Source organism: Schistocerca serialis, chromosome 7 (genome assembly GCF_023864345.2).
Source record: "Schistocerca serialis cubense isolate TAMUIC-IGC-003099 chromosome 7, iqSchSeri2.2, whole genome shotgun sequence".
Taxonomy (NCBI): domain Eukaryota; kingdom Metazoa; phylum Arthropoda; class Insecta; order Orthoptera; family Acrididae; genus Schistocerca; species Schistocerca serialis.
This window is the reverse complement of record NC_064644.1, coordinates 310,639,832-310,651,953: the sequence shown is the minus strand read 5'-3', so window position 1 is coordinate 310,651,953 and position 12,122 is coordinate 310,639,832. Positions and strand designations below refer to the sequence as shown.

At 42.4% G+C, this 12,122-nt stretch overlaps 1 protein-coding gene across 1 annotated transcript in view; it reads left to right on the top strand.

Annotated features, from left to right (window-relative positions):
• Nucleotides 1-12,122, top strand: part of LOC126413037 (A disintegrin and metalloproteinase with thrombospondin motifs 7-like) — a 427,824-nt gene that overhangs the window by 102,596 nt on the left and 313,106 nt on the right. The gene's annotated exons all lie outside the window — the stretch shown is intronic.

Here is a 12,122-nt window from a genome sequence, read left to right as displayed (position 1 = left end):
GTTGTGCCGTAGATACAACGAGATCGGACAGTGCACAGATTTCCATTCCCGTCATAATAAGAGCCAAATATTCTTTACCTTATTTGTTTCACCTTCCCACTATTATTTTCATGCATTCCTTTATTATGACTAGTTGTCAACTGTTTCTTCTATTTTTTTTCTGTCTGTTAAAAAACATCGTCCACTGCATAACCCGAAATATTTCCAACAATGCAGGGTATTCTTCTTCTTCTTCTTCTTCTCTGGCTATGGATGTACGTTCAGTTTAATGAAGATTAAATCATACTCAAAGAAGAAAAAAACGACAGACCAGGAAGGAATTATACGAATGGGACGTAAATCAGTAGTTGTGATGTGCACGTGCAGACAAAAAAATGAATGTACTTTCAGAAAAACTGGATGATTTATTTAAGAGAAAGAGCTTCACAAATTAAGCAAGTCAATTACGCTTCGTTACACCTTCGGCCCTTATCCAAGCATTTATTCGGCGTGGAATTGATTGACAGAATTGTTGGATGCCCTCCTGTGGGATATCGTGCCATATTCTGTCCAAATGGCACAAAAGATAGTCAAAATTCCGAGCTGAGTGGAGGTCCTGCCCATAATGAGCCAAATTTTCTCAATTGGAGAGAGATCCGACGACCTTGCCGGCCAAGGCTGGGCGTGGCAAGCACGAGGAAAAGCATTAGAAACTCTCGCCGTGTGTGGGCGGGCAATCAACACCTTCACTGCGCGATAACAACGATGAAGTCACTGATGACATTGCCACTAAAGCAGAGTTATTAGACACGGTGTTCCGCAACTCCTTCACCAAAGAAGACGAAGTAATTATTCCTGAATTTAAATCAAAAACAATTGCCAATATGAGAAACATAGACATAGATATCCTCGGTGTAGCTTCAAATTGTTCAAATGGCTCTAAGCACTATGGAACTTAACGTCTGAGGTCATCAGTCCCCTAGACTTAGAACTACTTAAACCTAACTAACCTAAGGACATCACACACATCCATGCCCGAGGCAGTACTCGAATCTGCGACCGTAGCAGTCGCGTGGTTCCTGACGGAAGCGCCTAGAACCACTCGGCCACAGAGATCGGTTCGGTGTAGTAGAGCAGCTTAAATCACTTAATAAAGCCAAGGCCTCCGGTCCAGATTGTATACCAGTCAGGTTCTTTTCAGAGTTTGCTGATAGAATAGCTCCATATTTAACAATTATATAAACCGCTTGCTCACAGAGAAAGATCCGTACCTAAGGACTGGAAAATTGCTCATGTCACACCAACCCAAAAATGGAAGTAGGTGTTATTCGCTGAGCATATAATGTGTTCGAACATTATGAAGTACCTCGACGAAACGATTTATTGACACTTAGTCTGCAAGAATTCAGAAAGAATCGTTCTTGTGAAACACAGCTAGCTCTTTATACTCGTGAAGTAATGAGTGCTATCGACAGGGGATGTCAAATTGATTCCATATTTTTAGATTTCCAGAGGGCTTTCGACGCCATTCCTCTCAAGCGTCTTCTAATCAAACTGAGTGCCTATGGAATATCGCCTCAGTTGTGCGACCGGATTCGTGATTTCCTGTCAGAAAGGTCAAGTTCGTAATAATAGACGGAAAGTCATCGAGTAAAACAGGAGTAATATCCGGCGTTTCCCAAGGAAGTGTTATAGGCCCTCTATTGTTCGTGACCTATATTAACCGTACATGGTTCAAATGGCTCTAATCACTGTGGGACTTAACATCTGAGGTCATCAGTCCCCTAGACTTAGAACTACATAAACCTAACTAACCTAAGGACATCACAAACATCCATGCCCGAGGCAGGATTCGAACCTGCAACCGTAGCAGCGGCGTGGTTCCGGACGGAAGCGCCTAGAAGCGCTCGACCACAGCGGCCGGCTATATTAACGACGTAGGAGATGTTCTGAGAAGCCGTCTTGTATTGTTTGCAGATTATGCTGTCATTTACCGTCTTGTAAGGTCATCAGATGATCAAAACGACTTGCATAATGATTTAGATAAGATATCAGTATGGTGCGAAAAGTGGCAATTGACGCTGAATAAAGAAAAGTGTGACGTTATTCAGATGAGTACGAAAAGAAATCCGCTAAATTTCGATTACGCGATAAGTCACACAAATATAAAGGAAATATTTAGGGATTACAATTACAAACATCCTAAATTGGAATGATGACATAGAAAATGTAGTGGCTAGAGAAAACCAAAGACTGCGATTCATTGGCAGAACAGTTAGAAGGTGCAACAAATCTACTAAAGAGACTGCCTACACCACGCTTGTCCGCCCTATTCTGGAGTACTGCTGTGCGGTGTGGGATCCGCATCAGGTGGGATTGACGGATGACATCGAAAAAGTTTAAAGAAGGGCGAGTCGTTTTGTATTATCGCGAAATAGGGTAGATAACATTTAAGTGGTTGTTTTTCCCGCGCGCCGTTAGAGAGTGGAACGGTAGAGAGACATCTTGAAGGTGGTTCATTGAACCCTCTTCCAGGCACTTTATTGTGAATAGCAGACTAATCATGTAGATGTAGATCTTGCTGAAATTTAAGCCTAGTATGGCTTTCCATGAAGGACAACAAAAGGGGTAGTAGAATATCGTTGACGTACCTCTGTGCTGTAGGGATGCCACGGATGAGAGCCGAAGAGGTTCTGCTCTGAAGTGAAAGGGCATTCCGGACCACCACTCCTGATTGTCGGGACCCACAGTGGACGACAGTCAGCTTGGTATCCCACTGCTGCCCGGGGCGTCTTCACTGGTCGTCTGAGCTTAGCTCCAACTGGGACTCATCACTGAAGACAAATTTACCCCAGTGAAGGAGATTCCAGGCCGAAAACATGCCTGGAGACGGCCCAGACGGCGGCTTGATACCAACCTGGTCGTCGCCCGCCATGTGGCCGAACAACCAGCAGTAATGATCTTGGATGCCATTTGTTTCCATAACAGGATCCCTTTGATTGACACCCCTCAATCTTACGGTGTGCTGCGCGCCTGTAAGATGCATGGCTGTTGGGGTGGAACAGTCGCAAGTGGGCAACCTCTGGGGCACCTGCCGCGCCCCAGTTGTATAAGGCTTACCTAGGCACGCGGGGCTCTGTCTAGGTGGACTTCTAGTTCCCTAGCTGCTCGTGGGACCGAGATGGAACCCTCGAACTTTTATTCTTCTCCTGCCAGCGGAAAGGGTGGACCGCTGGTGGGTTCTAACACCCAATCCAACAAGAGGGCTCGTGTAGCCAGTCCTCCTGATTCAGGTAGTAGTAACAGAACGCATGCTGCTTCGCAGAATGTGTTTTTCATAATTAAAAGAAAAGATGGGAGTTTTGAAAAAGTTTCGCCATTTTATATACAGAAGGGCTTAGAAGGTATTGCTGGCACATTAAAATCTGTAAAGCGCTTGCGAAATGGCACCTTGTTGGTTGAAACATCTAGCTTCCAGCAAGTCCAGAACCTTCAGAAGGCACAATTTCTTGGGGAGTTTGCGATAGAGACTGAATTTCACAACACCTTGAACTACAGCAAGGGTGTTGTGACTTGCAGAGATCTCGTTGACATTCCCCAAGACGAACTGAAGGCTGAATGGTCCCGGGAAGGAATTGTCGACGTGCAACACATTATGAAACGGGTGGATGGTGCTCTCATAAAGACTGACTCATTTATACTTACATTTAACACCACCAAATTGCCGCATAAATTCAGCTTCTTCTTCTAATATTTCGGCTGAATACTGTCCAGCGATCTTCAGAGTGAGCCGAGGTGACGGACGCTCTAGCACTTGCTCCGTCCTTTCAAACCTGGGGACTGAACCACTGCGTATGATGGGGCGTTAGTCACCTCGGCTGATTATGAAGAGGGCTGGCCGGTATTCAGCCGAAATATTAGAGGAAGAAGCTAATTTTGTGCGGTTGCACGCTCGAAACTTTACGGCACAGTATTTACGCCGCGAAAACATGAAAATGCACTGTTTAACACACTTTCTAACATGTTTTTGTTAAAGAGTTTTAACCAATGTTTAAAACGTAAAAAGTTTTCACTTTTACGTACTTTTACCAATCTAGGGGGGAAACAATACGTCAGGGGGAGGGGAGTCCCACCATTAAATCTCACAAAGGGTGCAGGGAGCAGGGGCCTAAAGTTTGCTGGCCGCGGTGGCCGAGCGGTTCTAGGCGCTTCAGTCCGGAATCGCGCGACTGCTACGGTCGCAGGTTCGAATCCTGCCTTGGGCATGGATGTGTGTGATGGCCTTAGGTTAGTTAGGTTTAAGTAGCTCTAAGTCTAGGGGACTGATGACCTCAGATGTTAAATCCCATAGTGCTCAGACCCATTTGAACCATTTGACTAAATTTTAAAAAATAAACCTCACGTAATTAATGGACGTCCCCCTATGGAATTCTTGACTGGGAGGCATAGAGGGGAAGGTTCAGTCGCCTGATCGGAAAGGATATTGTTCCTCTAAATGCAGTGGCTCCTTTCTTTGCAGTGTTTGAGAGCAGTGTCGCAAGTGTACCTGAAGAGTATAGGTGACTCTAATGGGAGTGCGAATAGTGTACTGTCGTATTTGTGTTCTACGATGATGAGAGGCAGACGAGGGTGAAACTCGGTGTCGGAACGTCGCCGAACTTAGCGTCTCCCGTCCACCAGACGAACCACTAACAAGATGATTCCGGATTGTAGCGGTAACAGGACGGCGTATAACTTAAATATGTCGGTGTGTAAGAAACAGCTTGCTGTAATCGAGGTTCGAATTCGAAGAGTTGGTCCACACACGGAGCACGCTCTCCTTCAACATGGCAAGCGAGGCCACACGCGACATCTCCAACAATCCGACGCCCTCGGTTCACTATAATCGATCAGCCTCCATACAGTCTCGACTTGGCTCCATCCGATTTTCATCTATTTCAAAAACTTAAAGAACACTTTCGACGGCTTCACATTGACAGTGATGAAGCAGCGCAAGCAGGGCTGAGCTTGTGGCTCGTCAATCAAGTCAAACATTCTACAGTGACGGTATCAACAAACTGGTCTCTCGTTGGAGAAACGTGTTCGCCGTCAGGGTGACTATGTTGAGAAATAAATTAGTAGACATGAAGAATAAAGACATAGAATGTTAAAAACGTGTTTTATTCAAAAAACTTTAAGAATATTCACATTAAAAAATCGGACGGTTTACTTTTCAGCACGCCCTCGTACATACTACAAAAAACGTAGGTAGAGGTCAGGGATCGTTTTGTATGCCAATTAAATAATCACTGCAGTTCTTGATCAAACAATCAGTCTATTCCATTTTAAGTTTCAATGAGATCATAATAACTGTGACACAGTTGAAACTCTACTTTTTTAAAACTAAATTGAGTACGTAAAAGACGTTCAATTGGTAGCATTTCCCTTTCTATTCAAGATTTTGACTCAAGAATGAACATTAACACTATCTCACCTCGATTTAATTGACTTATTCAGAAGTAGGAAATGCTCTTACGGCGCAACGCAGAATGAAAGGGAATCTTGAACAAATATTCAAAAGAATTCAGCATTACGATCACACCCTGTAACTTTCTCGCGCTACTTATAGCTGTCATTGTAACCTCCCTTGTAGGCAATGACGTGCAACAATGATGTAAAACCTCACTTAGTAAACCTAAAGGCTATTCACAAGTGAACAAGAAATTCAACAGCCACGTCGAGCGTTTTCAGGATCAACATGAAATTTCGAATTTTTTGCAAACACCTACTTATCTTACTGGCTGTAATAAGCATTCAAAGAATTCCAAATATTTCTGCCGTTGGCAGTTCCATTTGAATAATGATTCGGCTGAAGGTAAAATACATTTAATAGCTTGTGCTACCTTCAAATACTGCTTTACGTAAAATATAAGAGCACATGGTTGCCGGCCGTGGTGACCGTGCAGTTCTAGGCGCTGCAGTCCGGAACCGCGGGACTGCTACGGTCGCAGGTTCGAATCCGGCCTCGGGCATGGATGTGTGTGATGTCCTTAGGTTAGTTAGGTTTAAGTAGTTCTAAGTCTAGGGGACTGATGACCTAAGATGTTCAGTCCCATAGTGCTCAGAGCCATTTGAAGCACATGATTGTTGTTGTTGTGGTCTTCAGTCCTGAGACTGGTTTGATGCAGCTCTCCATGCTACTCTATCCTGTGCAAGCTGCTTCATCTCCCAGTACTTACTGCAACCTACATCCTTCTGAATCTGCTTAGTGTATTCATCTCTTGGTCTCCCTCTACGATTTTTACCCTCTACGCTGCCCTCCAATGATAAATTTCACTCGATGTTCATAGTGATCTAGCCGGTCACTCATGTAGGTGCTTCTATTCAAGCGTACTGGAAGATCGGCCGAAATACTGGTTTACATAACTGTCTGAAAAGAAGAGACTGCATTTGAAGGCTTTTGTTATGCTCACTCACCAGAGTTCACACTGACGCCCAAAAGTGTCGAATTATCAAAGTTGCGAACAAAATCTTCGAATACCGGAAGCCAAATACATCTAGTGGTTTGCAGTATCTTGCTTCAGCTGGTGGTATAGGCAATGCAGAAACAGCAGTGACTTCCGCTCCATGTTTTAACAACATAATGTTCCTGTTGATGGCGCTTAAAGAGAGATTTCCGTTCTTCCGTCTTCTCCGAATGGCGACAGCCCTTTTTGTTTACTTCTTTATTAAAGGTAGGGACAAAGTGTTATTCTACGACACTACATCTTCATAGCAGGCTTCGTCGTAACACACTTCCTCGTTTTTACATTCCTGTCCTGTTGTACCATCGAAGATGTTCGACGAATGCAACAGTGGTGAAAGAGTAGCCTTAGTATCGCCATTGTCATCCTCAGTTAAAAAAGCATCGAACGTTAGAACACTGTTTTATTCTATGTCTAGCACTTCTTCATTCGTAAATTTGTCTATGATTTCTGCAATGAAATTGAAAGCTAGAAATAATAGCGCAAAGAAACCTCTATCCGCTTTCGTTTGTCTTGTGTAAAACTTAGTCGAACGTATGCGTATACCTATGCTTACCAGTCATGACTTCCAGAAGCTCTGGTTCTTTCACGTTTTAACTTTGCAATTTGAGCGTAATTTCGTACCGCTCCTGCAGGTGCCGCACTATCGACTGTTAGGTACGCCGACATTATGAACACAAACCACCTACTTACCCCACTGCACACTATTTCATGCTTGGGCATTAGGCGGCGGTAGTGGGGCGGAGTGCATGACAACCGGTGTGCGCAAAGTTTAAAAGCTGCACTTCCCGTGGGTCATAGCTAAGTACTAACAGAGTTATGGCTCAAATTTTCGTGCAGGGTCGATTGCTGGGGTTGATGTCTTACTGGGGTGTTTCTTTTTCCTTAAAATATGAGGACAAGTTGGTGATGTTACCTTGTCAGAACAGGCAGCGCCCCCACGATGCATATAGCCCCAACGACTCTGGAAACTAACTAGCCCAGATCGGCATGTAGAGCAGAAAAGCAGGAAACAGAGCTTCTTGGTCTAATCGCTTACAGGGGAAAGCTGCCTACAAAGTCTGTTGCATTGACACTTCGTTGGTCGCTCAGCTATTCCTCCAAAGATATCGAGTATAGATATACCTTCACTAGGCACCCAAACTCTGTAGCATGCTTAAGGGGCCCTTTTACGTTCAATAATATTGTCGAAATGTCAATATATTGATCGTCTGAGGGCGTGTATTGATGTGTTGTCAATACTAGAAACACTGATGAGCAGTATTGATGGACCTCCAAATATTCTCAGTATTGTCAATACTTACTGAATGTGTGAGGTCAACTATTGACGCCTTGACAATATTCTCCATCCAGATGTTGACAGAGGTTCAGAAACCAGACATGCGAGGTTACTGTGCACTCTTTATTTTTCAATACGCCGTTGAGTATACCATTCCTCAGATTCAATTTTTAAGGAGTCTTTTAACACAAAAGAATTTTAATAGGCCTAAGCAAGGGTAATCATTGTATATAACACTTTAGGATGGTTAACGGAGGATTCTCTATGACAGTGCTTACTTCATTAATTTGAAAATATAGTATAAATTGGTGTATTATACAGCAGTTTGGAAAAACGATCCCATTTCGGAAAAAAGTCATGTCTGCAATGACTAGTAAGTTGTTTGCGAAATACACATAAGTTTCACCAAATTATAACAAAGCGAAGAAAGAAATTGTTATAGGTTAATAGCCTGAATAGATCCTTGCCAGGCAGATATAATTGCTTCACAGGTTTCCACAGAAATTTATTAATTGTGATAGTTGATATTACAGAACTAAATTTCGAGCATTAGAATGATCTGCCTGTCACCAGAAATCACAAAGTTAGTTACTCCTATTCTCTTGTCGACTGTGACTGTCTCTTTCTTTAACGTATTTTGCTCCTCTATTTCGTCTCTTAGCAGCGCTAATAACTTGGCGTACGCTGCAGGCCTCATCGTAAAACAAGTTATGCAATTTTTCGCGTCCATGACTCTGACTTCTGTCAGTAAATTAACGCGTGACCAGTCGGACCTTCTTTCCAACCATTCCCGGACCAATTTCGTCTTTTTCTCTGTTTTCTGTTTCTTGCAAGCTATCTACAGCTAATACAACTGCAGCACACGCCTTTTATGTGTTTTCGACATTTTAATCGCTTTGCCAACTGACAATTTTTGTCGGTGTTATTTGTAGTGTAAGATCGATTCAATATATAGATTTGACAAACAGGAATTGTCAGCAAATATTGAACGTGTGGCGAATTTTAGCTGTCACATACAGAAGGTCTTTGCACTACTTTGTTGTTATTGTGGTCTTCAGTCCAAAGACTGGTTTGATGAAGCTCTCCATGCTAATTTACCCTGTGCAAACTTCTTCATATCCCAGTACCTACTGCAACCTACATCCTTCTGAATATACTTAGTGTATTCATCTCTTGGTCTCCTACGATTTTTATCCTCCACGCTGCCCTCCAATATCAAATTGATGATCCCTTGATGCCTCAGAATATGCACTGCCAACCGATCCCTTCTTCTAGTCAAATTGTGACATAAATTTCTCTTCTCTCCAATTCTATCCAATACCTCCTCATTAGTTATGTGGTCTACCCATCTACTCTTCAGCATTCTTCTATAGCACCACATTTCGAAAGCTTCTATTCTCTTCTTGTCTAAACTATTTATCGTCCACGTTTCACTTCCATACGTGGCTATACTCCATACAAATACTTTCAGAAACGACTTCCTGACACTTAAATCTATACTCGATGTTAATAGATTTCTCTTCTTCAGAAACGATTTCCTTGCTATTGCCAGTCTACATTTTATATCCTCTCTACCTCGACCATCACCAGTTATTTTGCTCCCCAAACAGCAAAACTCATTTGCGACTTTAAGTGTCTCATTTCCTAATCTAATTCCCTCAGCATCACCCGACTTGATTCGACTACATTCTATTATCCTCGTTTTGCTTTTGTTGATGTTCATCTTATACCCTCCTTTCAAGACACTATCCATTCCGTTCAACTGCTCTTCCAGGTCCTTTGCAGCCTCTGACAGAACTACAATGTCATCGGCGAACCTCAAAGTTTTTATTCTTCTCCATGAATTTTAATTCCTACTCAGAATTTTTCTTTTGTTTCCTCTACCGTTTGCTCAATATACAGATTGAATAACATCGAGGATAGGCTACAATGCTGTCTCACTCCCTTCCCAACCACTGCTTCCCTTTCATACCCCTCGATTCTTATAACTGCCTTCTGGTTTCTGTACAAATTGTAAATAGCCTTTCGCTCACTGCATTTCACGCCTGCCACCTTCAGAATTTGAAAGAAAGTATTCCAGTCAACATTGTGAAGAGTTTTCTCTAAGTCTACAAATGCTAGAAGCGTAGGTTTGTCTTTCCTTAATCTAGCTTCTAAGATAAGTCGTAGGGTCAGTATTTCCTCACGTGTTCCAACATTTCTACGGAATCCAAACTGATCTTCCCCGAGGGCGGCTTCTACCAGTTTTTCCATTCGATTCATAACTTTCAAAAACATAAATTCTTTGAAAGACGACTTTTAACAAACGGCTTTCAACTGAAATGACAAAAATTCAGTGCAAAGTAGAATCAAACATTATTAAAAGTAACGTAAATGAAAGTGCATAAAACAGTCCCCTAACGACTTCATGTACTCAGAAGATCCAGCATGTATGGAATGTGACTCGTACTCTAAATCAAATCGTCCTTCAGATGGCAGTAACATACCATGTATTGTAGTTAGTGGCTGACACGTTGGCTAGATCTACTCATGCAACACTCAGCACTTAATGAATAAAATTGTTGAGATTCCTTCGACAAAAGAGAACCAAATATAACGCACGAATCATCGAATTAACGAAATGGAAGAAAATCCGGAAGATTGAGAATTTCAGCACAATCAGGACATACTGAAGAGGACTCTGCAAGGATTCTACTGTGTTTTTTATGAAAGGCAGGAATAGGGAAAAAACTTCTGGATATTCCTGAAGCAAACCTGTTACGGTAGTGTGATCACAAGAAGGTAATGGCTTCCCACAAAATCACTGGTGTATACCACTATCGAAATGTTTCTGGAAAGAGGCCAGCAAGAAGACTTCGTGATGAATTACTGAATTCAAGTGCCTCCAGAATAGCTACGCATGTAGTCGGCAAGTAAATGAAAAACTGTCGATGGAGAAAACATTACGAAAGAGAATCACACAGAACCACTTTAGGTTTGCTGCAGCAGATAAGGATTCCTCAACATTAAAATTTTTTATTTCTCCGATAGATGTTTGTACCAAACTGCTGAGCTACGCACAGGAAGACGTCGTAAGCCTACGGCTGAGGAGCTCGTAGGATTTGAGAATTGAATAAATTCCTAAACTTCGTCGTGGAATGAACATACGGTGCTGTATGAGAGACTCTGCACGAGAGAATCTGTAATTACACTTTGAACAACTCTTGCGAATGTCATGTATGAGAGATAAATAAAAAAGTTTCCACCAAAAGCGAAAATGTCAGTGTTTTAATTTACGTTTGTCGCTTCATACCATGTGTGTACCGAGCAATTGAGATAGGGAAGAAGAAGTGACATCGCGAGGGAAAGCTACCGCGCTAAATCGCAGGACGGCAGACAGACGCTTGTGGAATGGGAACGGCGGGAACATGTCGTAACGTCACAGCTTCACAAGTCTCGGCCAGGCCAGTACTACCATTCCTGCCTCACTTGAGACAATTACCGAGGTATCTAGAACGCCCTGAAGAACTCCAGTCCAGTTACAGAGCGAAACAGCTGTCACAAAAGCCATAAAAAATTTAAACACGGATCCATAGAAGTAAAAGATTCATTGCCAAAGTCGCAACGAACGGCGCAATAAGTTTTTAATTGTTTGTTTTGTTTTTCGTTGAAATTTCTGCGATGAAAGAACTGGGACGTCGAATTCTGTAACTTTAGTTCTCTTCGGTGAAGCTACTTGGCGAATACCTCCTGCTGAAGCACGTAATTTCCACTGTACGGAAAGATGACTAGGAGGTATAATTACTCAGAATATAAACTTTTTCGTGGTAATGGAAAACTTATTCGTTCCCTGCAGTCGCATCAATTGTACTTGAACAGCTACTGCGAAAGAATATTCCTTGTCGTCTGTCTAAGATACGAGGCTCGCCTATTGAGATTTTTAGAAGCGACCACCAGATGGCGGTATTGAGATGCAACATTACAAATGTTTAAAATTTGTCATTTCTTATTGTTAAACCAATGACGGTTCATAAAATGACCGTGCACTCAATTTACGGTGAGTTTTTAAAGAAACATTGTTGTGAAAAAAGGCTGTCTTCATCGGTTCGTTCAACTTTTGACATTCAATCAACTTCCAGAAATCACTGATTCCAATGTAGATTTTCGTCGTTGTCGTTCCTCTCTAAGCGATTAATTTTGTGAAGTCGACTGAAATAGATTATTGTTCCGAAAGACATCGGTTCTTGGAGCAAATTGGTTGAACAGTATCGGCTTTCGATTTTGAATGAATATTTATCATCATCATCACTTCCAGCGATAAGGCTAACGCACTGGTCCGTCATCTAAGATTATTGTGAACCTATCTGATTATGGGTCTTACC